The sequence below is a fragment of the Elephas maximus genome, chromosome 14, assembly GCF_024166365.1.
Source record: "Elephas maximus indicus isolate mEleMax1 chromosome 14, mEleMax1 primary haplotype, whole genome shotgun sequence".
Taxonomy (NCBI): domain Eukaryota; kingdom Metazoa; phylum Chordata; class Mammalia; order Proboscidea; family Elephantidae; genus Elephas; species Elephas maximus.
The window spans coordinates 87359761-87377923 of NC_064832.1; positions in this window are offsets into that span (position 1 = coordinate 87359761).

Genomic DNA, 18163 nt, shown 5'->3' on the forward strand with positions numbered 1-18163 from the left:
ACAGTAGTCAAAACAGCCTGGTACTGGTTCAACAACAGGCACATAGACCAATGGAACAGAATTGAGAACTCAGGTATAAATCCATCCACATATGAGCAGCTGATATTTGACAAAGGCCCAGTGTCAGTTAATTGGGGAAAAGATAGTCTTTTTAACAAATGGTGCTGGCACAACTGGATATCCATTTGCAAAAAAAAGAAACAGGACCCATACCTCACACCATGCACAAAAACTAACTCCAAATGGATCAAAGATCTAAACATAAAGTCTAAAACAATGAAGATCATAGAAGAAAAAATAGGGACGTCAGGAGCGCTAATACAAGGCATAAACAGAATACAAAACATTGCTAGAAACAACGAAGAGAAACCAGAAAACTGGGAGCTCCTAAAAATCAAACACCTATTATGCTCATCTAAAGACTTCACCAAAAGAGTAAAAAGACCACCTACAGAATGGTAAAAAAATTTCAGATACGACGTCTCTGATCAGTGCCTGATCTCTAAAATCTACATGATTCTGCTAAAACTCAACCACAAAAAGGCAAACAACCCAATTAAAAATTGGGCAAAGAATATGAACAGACACTTCACTAAAGAAGACATTCAGGTGGCTAACAGATAAATGAGGAAATGCTCTCGATCATTAGCCATTAGAGAAATGCAAATTAATACTACAGTGAGATTCCATCTCACTCCAACAAGGTTGGCATTCATCCAAAAAACACAAAATAATAAATGTTGGAGAGGATGTGGAGAGATTAGAACACTTATACACTGCTGGTAGGAATGAAAAATGGTACAACCACTTTGGAAATCCATTTGGCGCTTCCTTAAAAGGCTAGAAATAGAACTACCATACGATCCAACAATCCCACTCCTCAGAATATATCCTAGAGAAATAAGAGCCTTTACATGAACAGATATATGCACACCCATGTTTATTGCAGCACTGTTTACAATAGCAAAAACATGGAAGCAACCAAGGTGTCCATCAATGGATGAATGGATAAATAAATTATGGTATATTCATACAATGGAATTCTATGCATTGATAAAGAACAGTGAGGAATCTGTGAAACATTTCATAACATGGAAGAACCTGGAAGGCATTATGTTGAGTGAAATTAGCCAGTTGCAAAAGGACAAATATTATATGAGACCACTATTATAAGATCCTGAGAAATAGTTTAAACTAAGAAGAACACATTCTTTTATGGTTACGAGAGGGGGGAGGGAGGGAGGGTGGGAGAGGGTTATTCACTGATTAGATAGTAGATAAGACCTACTTTAGCTAAAGGGAAGGACAACACTCAGTACAGGCGAGGTCAACACAACTCGACTAAACCAAAAGTAAAGAAGTTTCCTGAATAAATTGAATGCTTCGAAGGTCAGCAAAGCAGGAGCAGGGGTTTGGGGACTATGGCTTCAGGGGACATCTAAGTCAATTCTCAGAATAAAATCTATTAAGAAAACATTCTGCATCCCACTTTGAAGTGTGGTGTCTGGGGTCTTAAATGCTAACAAGCGGCCATCTAAGATGCATCAATTGGTCTCAACCCACCTGGATCAAAGGCGAATGAAGAACACCAAGCTCACAAGGTTGTTATGAGCCCAAGAGACAGAAAGAGCTACATGAACTAGAGACTACATCATCCTGAGACCAGAAGAACTAGATGGTGCCCGGCTACAACCGATGACTGCCCTGACAGGGAACACAATAGAGAACCCCTGAAGGAACAGGAGAACAGTGGGATACAGACCCCAAATTCTCATAAAAAGACCAGACTTAATGGTCTGACTGAGACTAGAAGGACTCCGGAGGTCAGAGTCCCCAAACCTTCTGTTGGCCCTGGACAGGAACCATTCCCAAAGCCAACTTGTCAGACAATGGGTTGGAGAGAGATGCTGATAAGGAGTGAGCTACTTGCACCATGTGGACACTTGAGACTATGTTGGCATCTCCTGTCTGGAGGGGAGATGGGAGGGTAGAGGGGGTTAGAAACTGGCAAAATGGTCACGAAAGGAGAGACTGGAAGGAGGGAGCGGGCTGAGTCATTAGGGGGAGAGTAAATGGGAGTAGGCAGTAAGGTATATATAAGTTTATATGTGAGAGACTGACTCGATTTGTAAACTTTCACTTAAAGCACAATAAAAAATTATTTTTAAAAAATATAGAAAGGTCATATATTTTTGTTCTATAGCAGAAGCGAAGGATTTTTTAAACAAAACCCCAAAAAAGGAAAGCAAAACGGGAAAGTTTAGTAAGTTTGACAGCATTAAATATAAGAACTTCTTTTCATCAAAAACACCTTGTAATGAAAAGATGAGTCATAAACTGGGAGATACTATTTGCAACACATTGGTATCCAAAATACACAAAGAACACTGAAACATGAATAATGACAAAAATAATGTATACTAAAGCCATAATGAAATACCTCTAACACCTTCCACCTCAATTGCTGGAAATGGTGACAACAACTAGAACTATTTATTTAGTTTTGGTAGGAGAATATACTGTTGAGCAAAAAGAAGCAGATTGCAAGTGAATATATATATAGCAGGACTTCATTTAAATAAAATTCAACAACTTACAAAACTAAATCATACATTACTTAGGGAAATAAACATGTATAATAAAACCATAAAGAAAAATAAAGTATAAGGTAATGATAAAAGCATCATTCACTTCGTGATCACTTCAGATGACCACATTAGAAAATTTAAAGATAATGGTAATATTTTCTTAAATTGGTTGAATATATCATTATTCTTGATATCTGACATATATTTTATAAATAATTCTTTGTAACTATTCTACAGTAAATAAACACTATTTTTAAAAAGATTCTAGATATCCTCCCAAAACAATTTGCCTATAATTTCCCAGAAATGGTCCACTGGCTCCATTGACTAGAGAGAATATCTCATAATATTTGGATCTGAGCAACTTCCAGCAACCCCAGGCCTTTGGGAAACTTGTTTAGCATATTATTAACAAAAGGCTACGCTGCTCATCAAGGGACAATCTTTAAGATGGTCTTGGCATATCCAATAGTTAAGCATGCAGTATGAAGCATTTTTAAAGAAATGTAACCACAAAGATGACAACCCTGTCTAAAAAAAAAAAAAAAAGCACTAAATTCTAACAGGACACTCCAGGACCCATGCGTATGGGATATTATGTGAGGACGTGTGAACTGAATTATGTGAACCAAATAAACCTTCCTTTTAGCTATCATCTTAATGGGGGACATAACTTAATTTTTCAATTTTGTATTCCTAAAAATCGGATGAAAAAGAAGTCCTTTCTGCATCTAAGTTTCTGAACCAGAAGCTGGTGGAGGCTTCCTGTGAAGGGCAAGCAAAATCAGTCCCTGACCAAATGGTGTGACTTCATACCACTTCTAGCCCCAAAACGATAGTCTTCATAAGCCCTCATCTGATATTTAATATCTGCAGTAAAGGTGACAATCATTCCTTTGAATGAAAGAGCTTATAATGTCCTTTACGGAGATATGTATATCATAGGATGAATCAAATGAGGAGAAGAAAGGGGAAGGATTCTTTAGTCAAAAGTTCTCTTAATTAACGAATAAGAACAGCATGGAGACGTAGGTTTCCTGGGTGGTAAAGGAGTTGCCACCGAAAGGAGAAACAGATGAGGAAAAGTTTATTGGAGCTTGGAAGGCAAACTTCACCTACCTCATTATTTTATCACATTCCAACATCTCGTAAAGATGCCCATAAACTCTGCATTCTCTGAGGGAAGCAGCCTTCCAAAATGGTGCTGCAGTGCAGGAGAGGAAAACTACTTTCACCTTCACAAAAACCTGTGAAGAAAAACTGCCAAGAGTCAGGATTTTGATTGAGGGATAAAGGAAATGAGTTGTGTTTTCTCAAATAACATTTGAGAAAACCTCAATCTGTGCTGTGAGTTTGCCCATTTAAAATTTACCTGGAAAAAAAGAAGGTAACAAGTAACAGGCAAAATATTTTTGATATATTGGATCAAGTAAAACATATCATTAAAATTAATTTCACCTGTTACTTGTTACCTTTCGGAAGGTGGCTATGAGAAAAATTTAAATGTCACTTGTAGCTTGCCTTATGTTTCTACTGGACAGTAGTGCTGGTATGGAGACTAACTCTGGTAGCGTGGAATGTGTGAAAAATTTGGCATTGAGCAAGATGCAAGCCTGGGTTGTGTTCGTTAATACCTGTGTGACCATGAACAATTCACTAACTTCTCTGAACTTAAATTTTCTTTTATGTAAATCGAGTTATCTACCAACATCTAGCTAATAAGATTGTTGTAAAGCTTAAAGAAAATAAAATACCATATGAAAAAGTCTGTAGGAAGCTCCAAAGCACTGGGCAGACGTCATTTATTTTCAGATATCATATTTTTAATCAAGTGTACATTTGATTTGTAAGCTAAATAATCATGCGTCTCTTTAATCGGTGTGAACAGTAAGGTTGGTCCTAAGCTGTAAAACTCTAAGCCATGAAGTTTCTAGAATGTCAAGAGGCTATTTTATAGCCGAGGTCCTAAGTCCTAATTTACAAAACAGGACAAGCCTGGTTCTTTAATATTTTTGGCCACCCTGGTGGTTGCCTTTAACAGCCTAAATCTGCTGCCTGCGCTCCACTTCAGTAAATTTGTTTTATAAGTTAGTGAGCTGGGCTGAGTACAGGCAGTGTAAGGTGCAGGGTGATAAGGTCGGGTGCCAAAGTGAACCAGGTCCTGTTTCCTTCTTGCACTAGGGCAAGCAGGAAAACTACATGTGCAATACATAAAATCAAACCGCGGCTTCCTTTATTTTGCTTACCAGATTAATCTCCACTAGAAGGGTGAAATGTTTGCATGAATTGGAAAAATCTGAGACAAATTCACTAGGTTATTCTCAATATTAAGACAGTTGACTGAAAAAAACAAAACAAAACTTGTGGAGTCTTGCTTTCAAAGTGATTTTAAAAAAACAGCTCCATTGCATATTTTCATACTTTAATTTGTGTTAAGAGTCTTATTGTCTTAGTTAATCAATGTCATGCAAATACACTGATTCAAATAGCCTTTTTTTGCATTGCAAAGCCCCAATCTACAAATAAAGCTCTGTGGAAAGACTTTTTAAAGCCACTGCCTGACCAAAGGCGTGCTGCAACAAATTCTTGAGCCTTGTCAGAAGTGTTCACTGCAGAGTGTAATTATTTACTAAAGAAAGGGAATTCACCCTTCCTGGCTGACACTATCTTTTTGTACACGATCCCTCTTTCCAGGAATTGTTACCTCTTTTCTTATCAATTGTAACTGTCACAGCCAAATTTCTTCAAGAGTAATGACCTCGTCTGTTTTATCATATTTTCCAATGATTTGGAGGTACAAGGAGATTTGAATTACAAGCTCTCAGCAAATATGTCCCTTGCTCTTTTAATAGATTTGGAAGCATAATTCTTGATCATTCACGTCCAGTTTTCCAGAACACCATAACCCCTTGGACAGCCAGGGGCTAACCTGCTATAACTCTCCTTCTCTGCCCTTTTTCTCAGCCCTCCCTGGGTGTTTCTGGGTTTTTTCCCTGGGTGAATTGTATAAGCATATACTGTTGTGCCTTAACAGGTCATTAATTCACTTTCTATGTCAGCCATGGCGCTCAGTGACTTTTGAATGTTAACAACACTTTTGTGGAAGCAATTAATAGTGTAAGAAAAAGTAAAATACTTCATAAAAATTGACATGATAAATTAAAAGCTCACTTTTTAAAGGATAATTTAGGAAGAAAAACACAAAAAATTCTGGAAAAGGCTTTGAGCGTTTTACCATTTGTTTTCAATTTTTACAATACCACTAATAGTTAACATTTATTGGGGAAAATATATAGCACAAAAATGAATTACCTTTGATACAACAATCCTATGATAAAGGTACTATTATTATCTCAAATGTACGGGCTCTCTGAAAAAAAAAATGTAGTAAATCATGAAATTCACATGATTGGTCAGTGGAGGAATCCATTCATCAGTCACCCAGGTACCCGAAGGTTCCAACTTTACCTGTGCATCCACAATCCTAGACTTGGGGAAGGAAACACAGAGATCTTGAACTGGGTTTTTTAAGCTATCATTTTGAAATGATACACACAGTTCCACTCGCATTTCCTTGACAAAGAAAGTCACATCCAACTTCCAAGGAAAAGACAAAACACTATCCCACCATACTCCCAGAATGAAGAGAACTTGCACAGATGTGAACACCCTTAACAACCCACATACACATCAAAGATACTAGGCTTAAGTGATTTTGCTCTGCACGGTGATTATGTAGCACAATTGTTATATGCTGTCTTCCTTTGCTAGTTCTGCTATAACATATGGGTATATATATATATATATATACACACACCACACATATACCAAAAAAAAAAAAAAAAGCCAAACCCACTGCCGTCGAGTTGATTCCAACTCATAGCCACCCTATAGAACAGAGTAGAACTGCCCCATAGAGTTTCCAAGGAGCGCCTGGTGGATTCAAACTGCTGACCTCTTGATTAGCAGCCATAGCACTTAACCACTATGCCACCAGGGTTTCCAATATATATATCACATGTGGGTGGGTTTGAAAAACAGAATTTATTTTCTCACAGTTCTGGAGGCTAAAAGTTCATTTCAGAGCCTCAGCCATGTCAATGCCTTCTGTGGGCCTTTTCTAGTTCCTGGTGGCTGCTGCGATCCTTAGCACCTGGGTTTGCAGTTGCTTCTGCCTCCACTCCATCTTCACATGACAAATTTCCCCTGTGTGTGTGTCCCTCTGTTTCTGTACTCCCCTTTACAAGACACCACTCAGAAAAGGTTAGGTTTAGTACCCACCCTATGCTGGTAAAACCTCATCAACATAAGAAAAACCCTATTTCTAGACAGGATCACATCTGCAGGTACAGAGGTTAGGAGTCCAACATAATTTTTTGGGAGACATGATTCAATCCATAAAATATACTTTACATTTAAATGGCCCTGTAAACACACCCCAATTCCTGTAATTTATTGGTCTAGTCTATACTTTCATGAAGTTCTGGTGGCGCAGTGGTTAAGATCTCGGCTGCTAACCAAAAGGTCAACAGTTCAAATCCACCAGCTGCTCTTTGGAAACCCCATAGAGCTGTTCTACTCTGTCCTGTAAGGTCGCTATGAGTTGGAATCAACTCAAAAGCAATGGTTTGGGTGTATTTTCATAGCAGGGATAAACCGACCTAATAAAATTTAGTGTATTAATTTGAAATTTAATAATAAACATCCATCTTGAAAATCCCACTTAATTTTTCTCACTTTCCAAATGAATTAGAGATATCTACAATAACCAATTTTACCCGACTTTTCCCTGCATATCTTTTCCAAATGGATTATCCATCAAAAATGTCCTTCTTAAAGTGCTAGCCTCAAGTTAGTTATTTCCTACTTCACCTAAATCACAGTAATCGCAAATGAAGAATTCTCACTTCTCTCTCATTTCTTTACTCCCTGTTTTCACACACCAACAGAACGTAAATGCCCAGCTTCTTTTTTTTGTTTTATGGTCATCTTTCTTGGAATTGCTGTAGAAAAAGGAGGTAGGAACCTCTAAGGATGGGTGCTTACAGGTGGTCCTAACTTGACTTTGACATATTAATTCACATTAATAGCCTCAAACTTTCCTATATGCTAATGAATTCTAATTTATTTGTTTAATATTTTCTTGTTCATAATACTTACTAACCTAACAGTGTTTGAATAGCATTATGGGGGTCTTCCCTCTACCTTCTTCCCCTGATCAAAACATAAAATATTTTTAAGCGTCCTCTATAATATTTTGTCCATTTTATTGAAACCTGAGAGAATTTGAACTTGCCATTTGTGCAATGAGTAGAATGTTGATAGAATAATTCAGAATATAAATATAAACATCCTTTAAGGTTAAATGTTGTTCTCTTGTGTGGTGAAACTGTCAGTAGCCCAGGTTATTTTGTGCAGTGTCTGGCTCCAGTAACTTTTGCCTTTTAAACCAAACCCACTGCCATCAAGTCAATTCCAACTCATAGTGACCCCATAGGGTTTCCAGACTGTTAACTCTCTACAGAAGCAGCCTGCCTCATCTTTCTCCATTGGAGGCACTGGTGGTTTCAAACTGCCAACCTTTGGTTAGCCATCAATCTCTTTAACCACTGTGTCACCAGACCTTCTTAAAATGAAGACAAATGTAAAATAAAAACAAGCAAAGCAATCGCTTTTAAATACAATTTACTCCAACTAATTTTCTTCCCATTTATTCATATTTCATAAGCATTCTTTTTTGTTTTTCTTCTGGTTATAAAAAATATATTTTAGTCAGTCAACAAATTTGTTTGTTGTTTGCCTACCCCCCAAAATTTAAAAGGTGATGGGACCATTACCAAATTTTAAGGATAAATCTTTTATTCTAATTACATGTTTAAGTGCAACAAATGATGTCATCGCTAGTCTAAAAGCATGAGAAAAACTATCGTGATGTGAAAAAATCATATTGATGGCATGTATCTGATTTGGAAAACTATTCCAGGATATGACAATAATGATATTTACTATTACTACTCTTCTTGGTTATCAGAAGTGATGTCAATTTACACTAAGTAGTTTTTTTTCCCCCCAAATCCCTATCTTTGTCCAGTGATTACACTATGCTGTTGTGTGACAGATGACAGAAAGACCATACAAGGTTTGAGGAAATACTTTAAGCGCCATTGCAGATGGAGTCACACATTGCCCCTTCCAAGACTGAAGGGAATTCTACCTTTATAATTCAGGTTCTTACCTTGTTACTTGTAGTTCAAAAGTACCTTTCAAATGCTTAAAAAATCTCCTGGAGTTCACATTAATTTCCACACGTGTGGAAATTAATCATGGATGTCTCAGGTACCCTAGGGGTGTTGATAGTTATTCCTTTGAGAACAAACATTCGAGGTGTCATCTGGAAAACCAATCCTCAACTTTATGCGGAATGACAAGAGTCCCTGCATAGTTAAAACAATGTTGAAAGAGAAGAACAATGCAGGAGGACTTATGCTTCCTGGTTTTAAAACAGACTATACAGCTACAGTAATCAAGACAGCCTGATACTGGTATAACAATAGACACATGGATAAATGAATAGAATTGAGCATCCAGAAATAAACCCACACATCTATGGTCAACTGATTTTTGACAAGGGTGCTAAGGCCATTTCATGGGGAAAGAACAATCTCTTCAATGAATGGTGTTGGGAAAATTGGATATCCACATACAGAAAAATGAAACAAGACCCATGCCCCCCACCTCGCACACATAAAAAAATTCAAAATACATTAAGGACCTAAATGTGCAATTAAACCCATAAAATTCTTAGAAGAAAATGCAAAGGCAATGCTGTCAGGTCTACATTTTAAAAATGGATTATCTAATATAACAGCCTAGCTTTTAACAATGGATACGTAATGTAATAACAAAAGCACAAACAACAAAAGACAAAATAAATAAATGGGACCTCATAAAAATTAAAAAAAATTTTTCTTCATCAAACAACTTTACCAAAAAAAGTGAAAAGACAAGTACCAACTGACAGAGTATCTCTGGAAACTATATATCCAATAAGAATCTAATAACCAAAATATATATACAACTTTGACAACTTAATAACAAAGAAACAAATAACCCAATCATAAAATGGGCAAAGGACGTGAATAGACATTTCATCAAAAAGGACATTCAAATGGCCACCAGACACATGAAAAGATGCTCAGTGCAATTAGCCATCAAAGAGATGTAAATCAAAATCACAGTAGACACCATTTCACTCCCACTAGGATGGCTAAGATTAAAAGAAAAGAAGAAGAAAAAAACAAATATTGGCAAGGATGTGGAGAAATTAGAACCCTTATCCATTGCAGGTGGAAATGCCAAATGGTAGACTCATTGTGGAAAATAGTGTGGTGGTTCCTTAAAAAACTAAAAATAGAACTACCATATGACCCAGCAATTCCATTCCTGGGTATATACCCAAAACAATTGAAAGCAGAGACTCAAAAAGAGATTTGTACACCAGTGTTCATTGCAGCACTATTCACAATAGCAAAAAGGTGGGAACAACCTAAATGCCCATCAATAGATGAATGAATAAACAAAATGTGGTACATACATACAGTGGAATACTACTCAGCCGGTAGGAGAAATGAAGTCTTGATACACACTATAGTATGCATATAGCTTGAAGACATTGTGCTGAGTGAAATAAGATAATCACAAAAGGACAAATATTGTATGGCCTCACTTATATAAAAAGACGAGAAAAGGCAAATGTATACAGACCAGAGTTTATTAGTGCTTACCAAAGGCAGGAGGGAGGGGAAAAAGGGGGCTATTGATGATGGAAAAATCACACTGATTAAAGATAGGTTTGCATAGCTGATTATGTAATTGCTGTCAATAAGTTGTACACCCATAAAGAGGTGAATTGGCAAAACTTGTATGGTAGAAATATTTACAACAACAAATAATAAACAAAAAAGAAAAAAGAGACAGAGTAGCTGATGAGTCTACTTAAACTTAAACTTAGGTACCACCAAATACCTCATGGGATTTGGTTCCTTGGTTTGAAGGTTTAGGGTCATGTTTTCATGGGATATCCCAGTTGGTTAGCCTAATAACGTGCTTAGTTCTACCTCCTAGTTCAGTGTGTAGTGCCCGGGGTCTTAAAACTCGCAAGTGCCCATCCAAGGCACAATTGGTCTCTATTGACCTGGACCAAAAGAGAAAGAAGCGAGTTAGGAATAGGAGGAGGATATGAAATGTGTGGCCAGTTGTCATTGTGAACATCTGCTTCCTTTGCCATGAGAGCAGAAGAACTGGATGGTGACTGGCTACCATTACTGAACATTTTGATCAAAGATTCCATAGAAGAATGATCAAAAGGGGGAAAACGTAGAACCTAACTTAAGTTTCTCATGAATTCCAGACTTCCTGGAGCCATGAAGGTTGAATGAACCCCTGAATGAAACTATTGCCCTGATTTAATCTTTAAACTTTAAACCAATAATATCCCCTGAAGTCTTCTTAAAACCAAACAATAGTTTAACTTAACTAGTGACAAAGATCTGCCTTGAACATTATGCTCTTTTAGGAGCTATCTATATGGGAACAAACTGACAGCATCAACCAGAAAGACAGTAACCTTAGGGGGCAGTGAGTTTATGTTAATGGGGGAGGAACAACTCAGAAAAGGAGGTTGAAAATACTTGTACAAGAAGAATGTAATCAATGTCACTAAAATGTACATGTAGAAACTGTTGAATTTATGTATGTTTTGCCCTGTATATTCTCAACAGCAACAACAAAATAAAATTTGGCGGGGGGAACCGTATCATCTGGTAAACTGTTAGTTCTATCCAAGGCTTTTGATCAGAACTGTAGAACCCTGGGTAACAATGCTAAACTTGGTAACACTTTAAAATGAGAAGGCAATACCCATTTGGAACTTGAATAATTCTTTCTGAAAGTTTGACCACATATTAATAGTAGAGAGAAAACCATAACGTATTTCATGAGAAACCTTTTGTATCATCAGGAAATTGACTTTATTTTTTTAATTGCGTACTTACATTGTTACAAGAGAAGTTCAAAATTAAATGGGATTTAGATTTAAATAATTTTAATGACTGAGTGAAAGGTAAGCTAATATTTTTTTAAAAATGAAATGTGTTATCATTATATTATTATTATTTATTCAGCATTCTTGAATAACTTTAAGATGGATAAATGATAGATACTTAAAACAGAGACACATGTTGTTGTTGCTAGTTGCTGTCGAGTCAGTTCCGACTCATAGCGACCCTATGCACAACAGAACGAAACACTGCCCTGTCCTGAGCCATCCTTACAGAGACACATAGATGGACAAATTTATTTGTTGGCTCTTGACCTATGAGATTTTTATAAAACCCTGATAAATTCAGGAACATTTTAAAACCCAACTGTACATTTCTGAATTAAATTGATAAGATCAACATGAAATTCATGGTGGATCAAAAATATTTAGCTCATTCAATTCATCATGGTTGATTAAATTATCGCCCTGAACAAGACCCATGTCTAATATTATATCCCACGTCTATATCAGGAAAATTAAAATAAGATGTTTCTCAGGAAGCTTAATTAAAATGAAAACAAAATCTTGCTCACTGCTTGAAAATAGATGGAGGCCAGACCGTCTAGAGATTTCACAGGAAATCAATATATGGTAAAATATTTGCTTGAGTGTAAAAATAGATTGGCAAGTAAGATAGTTATTTAAATTAGGATGTTACTATATTAGTTTCAGATAGCCCTGAGAAGTGAAAATATGTAAAGAGATAAGAAAAAAACTTTCCTCCTTAAAATTCCCAGAAGAACTCATTAAAAGTAATTTTCGAGGTATAGGAAAGATGAAAGTTGATGCAAAATTTAATTTGTAACATTGAAAGATTAATATTAGTTAATATCTTCTGGACTCATCAAACTATTTGATGTTAAAATTCCTACAAGAAAAGGCAGGGAACATCCGCAGGCCTGCCCTGGAGTGGAACTCTTCCTTAAACCTTGGAAAGAAGTCTAGAGATCCAATTGAAACCAGTTTCGTCAATAAAGTAGAGGTAGGAATGAGTCAATGAATTTAGTAATAGAACAACTGTGAAGTTGTTGGGCTTCTCTAAATAGGATGTTTATTAATTTACTTGTTGCTTTTCTAAATCTGCAAAAGAAGATTTTACAAAATGGTTATGATAAGAAAATAGGAAAAGCCAAACTAAAGTTTTTCAAATATTTTCTCTGGTCCATGGGCTTTCCTAGGTATATCACTTGGCATAGTTACCTCAGTTAATGCCCAAAGTAATCCAGTGTTTAAAAAGTAGCAACAGATATCGGTGATGGATGTACAACATGATAGATATTAATTGGTCTCACTGATCTGTACACACGAAAAGTGTTGAATTGGTAATGTGTTGTCTATATTTTTACAACAATAAAACAAGTGAACCTAGGAGAATTTTCCGTAGGTAAATGTATTTCACATTCAAAGTAGGTCTGAGATGGAGCACGGCAATCCATATTCTAAACAAGCATCCATGTTGATTACTTAGATGCATCCGGTTGAGGGAACACTGCTTTTCCTCAAGCAATCCTGAGAAGAATGGACCTGGGTCTAAGTGATAATCAGAACGAGTTAAGAGATATCACTCAGTGTGTACAAAAAACAACAATTGCCACTAAGTGAGTCCGACTGCTGGCAATCCCATGTGTGTCAGAATAGAACGGTGCTTCAGAAGATTTTCAGGGGCCGATTTTTCAGAACTAGATTGTGGGGCCTTTCTTTTGAGGTGCCTCTGAGTGGCCTTGAACCTCCAAGTTTTGGCCTAGCACAGTAACTGTTTACATCACCCAGTGTACATATATGTCCATTTTAGAAGAGTATTTTACGACTATCTACTTAGAGAATAAATTTCAAAGATAATATGAATTCATTCCCAATGTACAGGGTCTTCTAGGGAAGTGGCACTGACTTTGGACCTGAAAGTGCAGGCAGGTGTGTATGAGTGGTGGAAAAGGACTCCAATTAAGTGTGTTAGAAATTCTTAAATAGCATTGGCCTTAATTAGAAAGATCTTTAGAAGAACTATGCAAGGTTTTCTTGACATTACACATCATCTTAGATTGTATACTCATTCATTCATTTGCTTATAAAGTAATACTTGTATAGACAGTTTTGATATTAATCATTTTATGTAAGCTATTAGAAACAATTATTATATTCATTAAAATGAATCTTCAGTCATCTTTACTTCTTGATTCACAAAGTCAATTGGGTAATAATTTTTAAAAAGAAATTATTATGTAAACAAACCAATGTTTATATTCTTACAGTGGCTTATCTACTTTGGGTTTCTAAACCTGAATTAAAACTCAATAAACTGCAAGACACCAGGCCTTGAAATTCAGAAAAATGTAAATGTTCTTAACTTTTTTTTTTTTTACTTTTAAAAAAGGTATTATTCAATTACTATAATCTCTAATGGAGTCATATTTAGGAGATACTTGCCTTCGGTAATCTGACTCAGATTTATAGCTTTATCTTCTTTCCTTCACTGAGGTTGTATGATGGTTAAAGAAAAAAATTCTTGTTTCTCTCCAAGAATCATAACTGGGCTTTCCAAATCTGGTTTTCTTTTCCTCATTACATTTATTTCCAGGTTGATTTCAAATGGTTTTATTTCTTGTTTTAAACCGATGCACTTGAAAATCATTCATTTCAATTGCAATACAAATTTAGGTGAGGGCTGATGGTATCTGTGCTATAATGCATACCCCCTCAGATTTCAGCACTATGCTTTCCTAGCAGAGACAGAACATTTTTTCTCAGTGGCATTGCTATCAGACCTAAAAGGATCAGAGTATATAACAGTTATTATCTGATAGGCACTATCTTATCCTTTCCAGGAAAAAAAAAATGTCACTAGAAATGGTAAATGACCTTCTCTGTCACTTCTGGGCACCTGTAGACTGTAGACTGAGATTACAAGCAGGAATACAGTGCTAGAGCAGAAACAACTTTTTCTCACAGTCCTTCCACATACTACTCCTTGGATTGCACATCACAAGTATGGTCAATAGAATTTACTCCAGCACTAGACGAGACTGGAACATAGACCTTTCCATGACATCAGATAATGCAGGAGAGCCCTTTGGTGCCCCACGTCCCCAAGTTGCTCCTCTGATTTCAGCCTCAGCTGTAATCAACAGTACCATTCCAGATCCTACTGGTGGCTTCTGACCTCAAGCTTGCTCCATGTATCTTTCTACTGTCTGCTCAGAACATTCTCCAGCACTGTGGAATCTGCTTGCCCTACATGTTAACAGAGCCCAGGAGCAATGAGTTAGTATTGTCGGGTGCAACCCTAAACTATTGCGAAACAGAAGCCAGTGAGTAAATGCTCCTGCCTCCTGTCCTTTAGTTAGAAAACTCTGGAAGGAATTCTGTCTTCTTCTCAGGTGGTCCTGATGGAATCAAGTGAATATTGCACACAACAGCAGCCTTTATAATATACTCACAGGCTAGCTGTGGTGGCACAACAGTTAAGGACTTGGCTGCTAACGGAAAGGTCGGCAGTTCAAACCCACCAGCAGGTCCATGGGAGAAAGATCCCATAAAGATTACAGCATAAAACACCCTTTGGGGCAGTTCCACTCTGTCACATGGAGTCACTATGAGTTAAAAATGACTGACAGCACCTAACATCAACAACATGCTACCTTTTATTCCATTCCTGTCTCACTTTACCCACCCTGCATCATCTCCCATATAAACTACCTATACCCAGGCCCTTGTCTCAGGTGCCCCTTTAAAGGGAACACAAACCAAGGCAACTTTGCCTACTTTTTGCTATTTCTTTAGTATGGGGATAAACCAACTTTTTCTGTAAAAGGACAGATAGTACATGTTTTAGGCTTCGTGATTCATATGGTCCTTGTCACTGCTACTTAATTCTGCCACTTTAAAGCAAAAATAATAGCCATAGACAATACACGGTTACTGAGCATGACTGTGTTCCAATAAATCTTTATTTACAAAAACTGTTGGGGACCAGATTCGTCCCACGGGTCGTGGATTGCCTATCCCTGTAAAAGCCCTAGATTCTTTCTGTGATGCATTAAAATACAGTTAATTCTTCCTGAACTTTATTTTAATGATAATACTAAAATTAATAATTAACCTTTTATCAAAATTATTGAGAACAAGGCATTATCATCAGCAAGTGCCTTACACTCATCATCATGTTTGATTCTCAGAACATTTTTATTTTATGAAGCAACTGAAGCTTCGAAAATCTATGGTTGCATTTTACCTGTTCACCAAACAGTTGCAGTCCTCTTCCTTCTAAGTACATGATTGGATTGCACTTCCCTGCCTTCTTTCCAGTAGGGTGAGGTCACGTGTTTACTTCTTGGCAATGTATTATGAAATTTAATTTGTGCACATTAACTCTCCAAAGCTCTTTTTCCCTTTGCCATAACTATTGACAAGTTCAAGATAGTGCGTCCCATATTGAAGACAATATGAAGCAGCAAACACAGTGGATATGTAATTTGAGAGAGAAATACATCTGAGATCTTGGAAATTATTTGTTACCTGCATAACATAGTCAACCTGACTAATACAGAAGCTAAATCACTTGACCCTGGCCAAAGCTAATAAGTGGCATAAACCATATTTGCATATACGTCTTCAGACCCCAATGCCTGATCTTTTTCCATGATACCTCCTTTAGTATGCGTAAGTCTTCTCCTGCACACACTAAACAATATGTTAAGAGGAATTCTCACTGCCCGGGGATGCCAATGTAGGAAAAGCCGAAGACTTCTTCTCTTGGCTGTGTTCAAACCCCAAGAAATGAGGGAAATCTGGGAAAAGATGAGCAAAAACAAGCATTGATTCCAGAAAAATTGTAAAGTACATAAAATTTTATTCAATGCGCTCTCATTTTCTTCCTACCTTTACCCTTAATTCCTTTAGTGGGAACTTTTTGGGGCACTTGTCCAAGCACAGTAAAACCTGCTAGTGTAGTGGTTAAGTGCTACAGCTGCTAACCAAGAGGTCGGCAGTTTGAATCCACCAGGCGCTCCTTGGAAACTCTATGGGGCAGTTCTACTCTGTCCTCTAGGGTCACTATGAGTCGAATCAACTTGATAGCAGTGGGTTTGGTTTTTTTGGTCCAAGCACAGTGATTTACCCTTCTCTGGAAACTACTTCCACTTCCCTTCAATATGGATGGGGGCACCTTACTATGTGACCTAAGTGTTTCTAATTGACTGTGAATGGACCCCTGACTCAAACTGGGACAAGAAGCTGGTTTACCCTAGGAATCTGGAATTGAGGCTGACCCATTGACACCAATCTTTCTATTGCCTTGAGCTGAATATTCCAAGACTATGGAAGCCTTCATCCTGCCCTCTGAACTGAGGTCTTCAGAGAGAAAAATCTAAGCAGACTTGCAGAGAGGAGACACGAGAAAAGACACAGAGAGCCTGTACAACATTTGAAGTTTGGGTTCTAGACCCTGCTGCCTTCCTCACACTGAGTTAATGAGATGTTCCTCAACTATGGTAATAAATTCTTCCAGTTTGCTAAAAATAGATCAAATTGTTTACTATTTGTTTTAGGCTGGGTTTGCTAGAAAAGCAAAATCAGTAAAGCATATACATATATGTATATATTTGTTGTTGCTAGGTGCCATCGAGTCAGTTCAGACTCATAGAGACCCTATGTACAACAGAATGAAACACTGCCTGGCCTGCACCATCCTTATAATCGTTGTTATGCTTGAGTCCATTGTTGCAGTCACTGTGTCAATCCATCTCGTTAAGAGTCTTCCTCTTTTTCGATGACCCTCTACTTTATGAAGCATGATGTCCTTCTCCAGAGAATGGTCCCTCCTGATAACATGTCCAAAGTATGTGAGATGTATTCTCACCATCCTTCCTTCTAAGGAGCATTCTGACTGTACATCTTCCAAGACAGATTTGTTCATTCTTTTGGCAGTCCATGGTATACTCAATATTTTTCACCAACATCATAATTCAAAAGCGTCAATTCTTCTTCAGTCTTCCTTATGCATTGCCTAGCTTTCACATGCATATGAGCTGATTGAAAACACCATGGTTGGGTCAGGTGCACCTTAGGCTTCAAGGTGACATCTTTGCTTTTTAACACTTTAAACAGGTCTTTTGCAGCAGATTTGGGCAATGCGATGCATCTTTTGATTTCTTGACTGCTGCTTCAATGGGTGTTGATTATGGATTCAAGTAAAATGAAATCCTGACAACTTCAATCTTTTCTCCATTTATCACGAAGTTGCTTATTTGTCCAATTGTGAGGATTTTTGTTTTCTTTATGTTGAGGTGAAATCCATACTGAAGACTGTGGCCTTTGATCTTTATCAGTAAGTGCTTCAAATTCTCTTCACTTTAGCAAACAAGGTTGTGTCATCTGCATAACGCAGGTTGTTAATGAGTCTTCCTCCAATCCTGATGCCCCATTCTTCTTCATATAGTCTAGCTTCTCAGATTATTTGCTCAGCATACAGATTGAATAA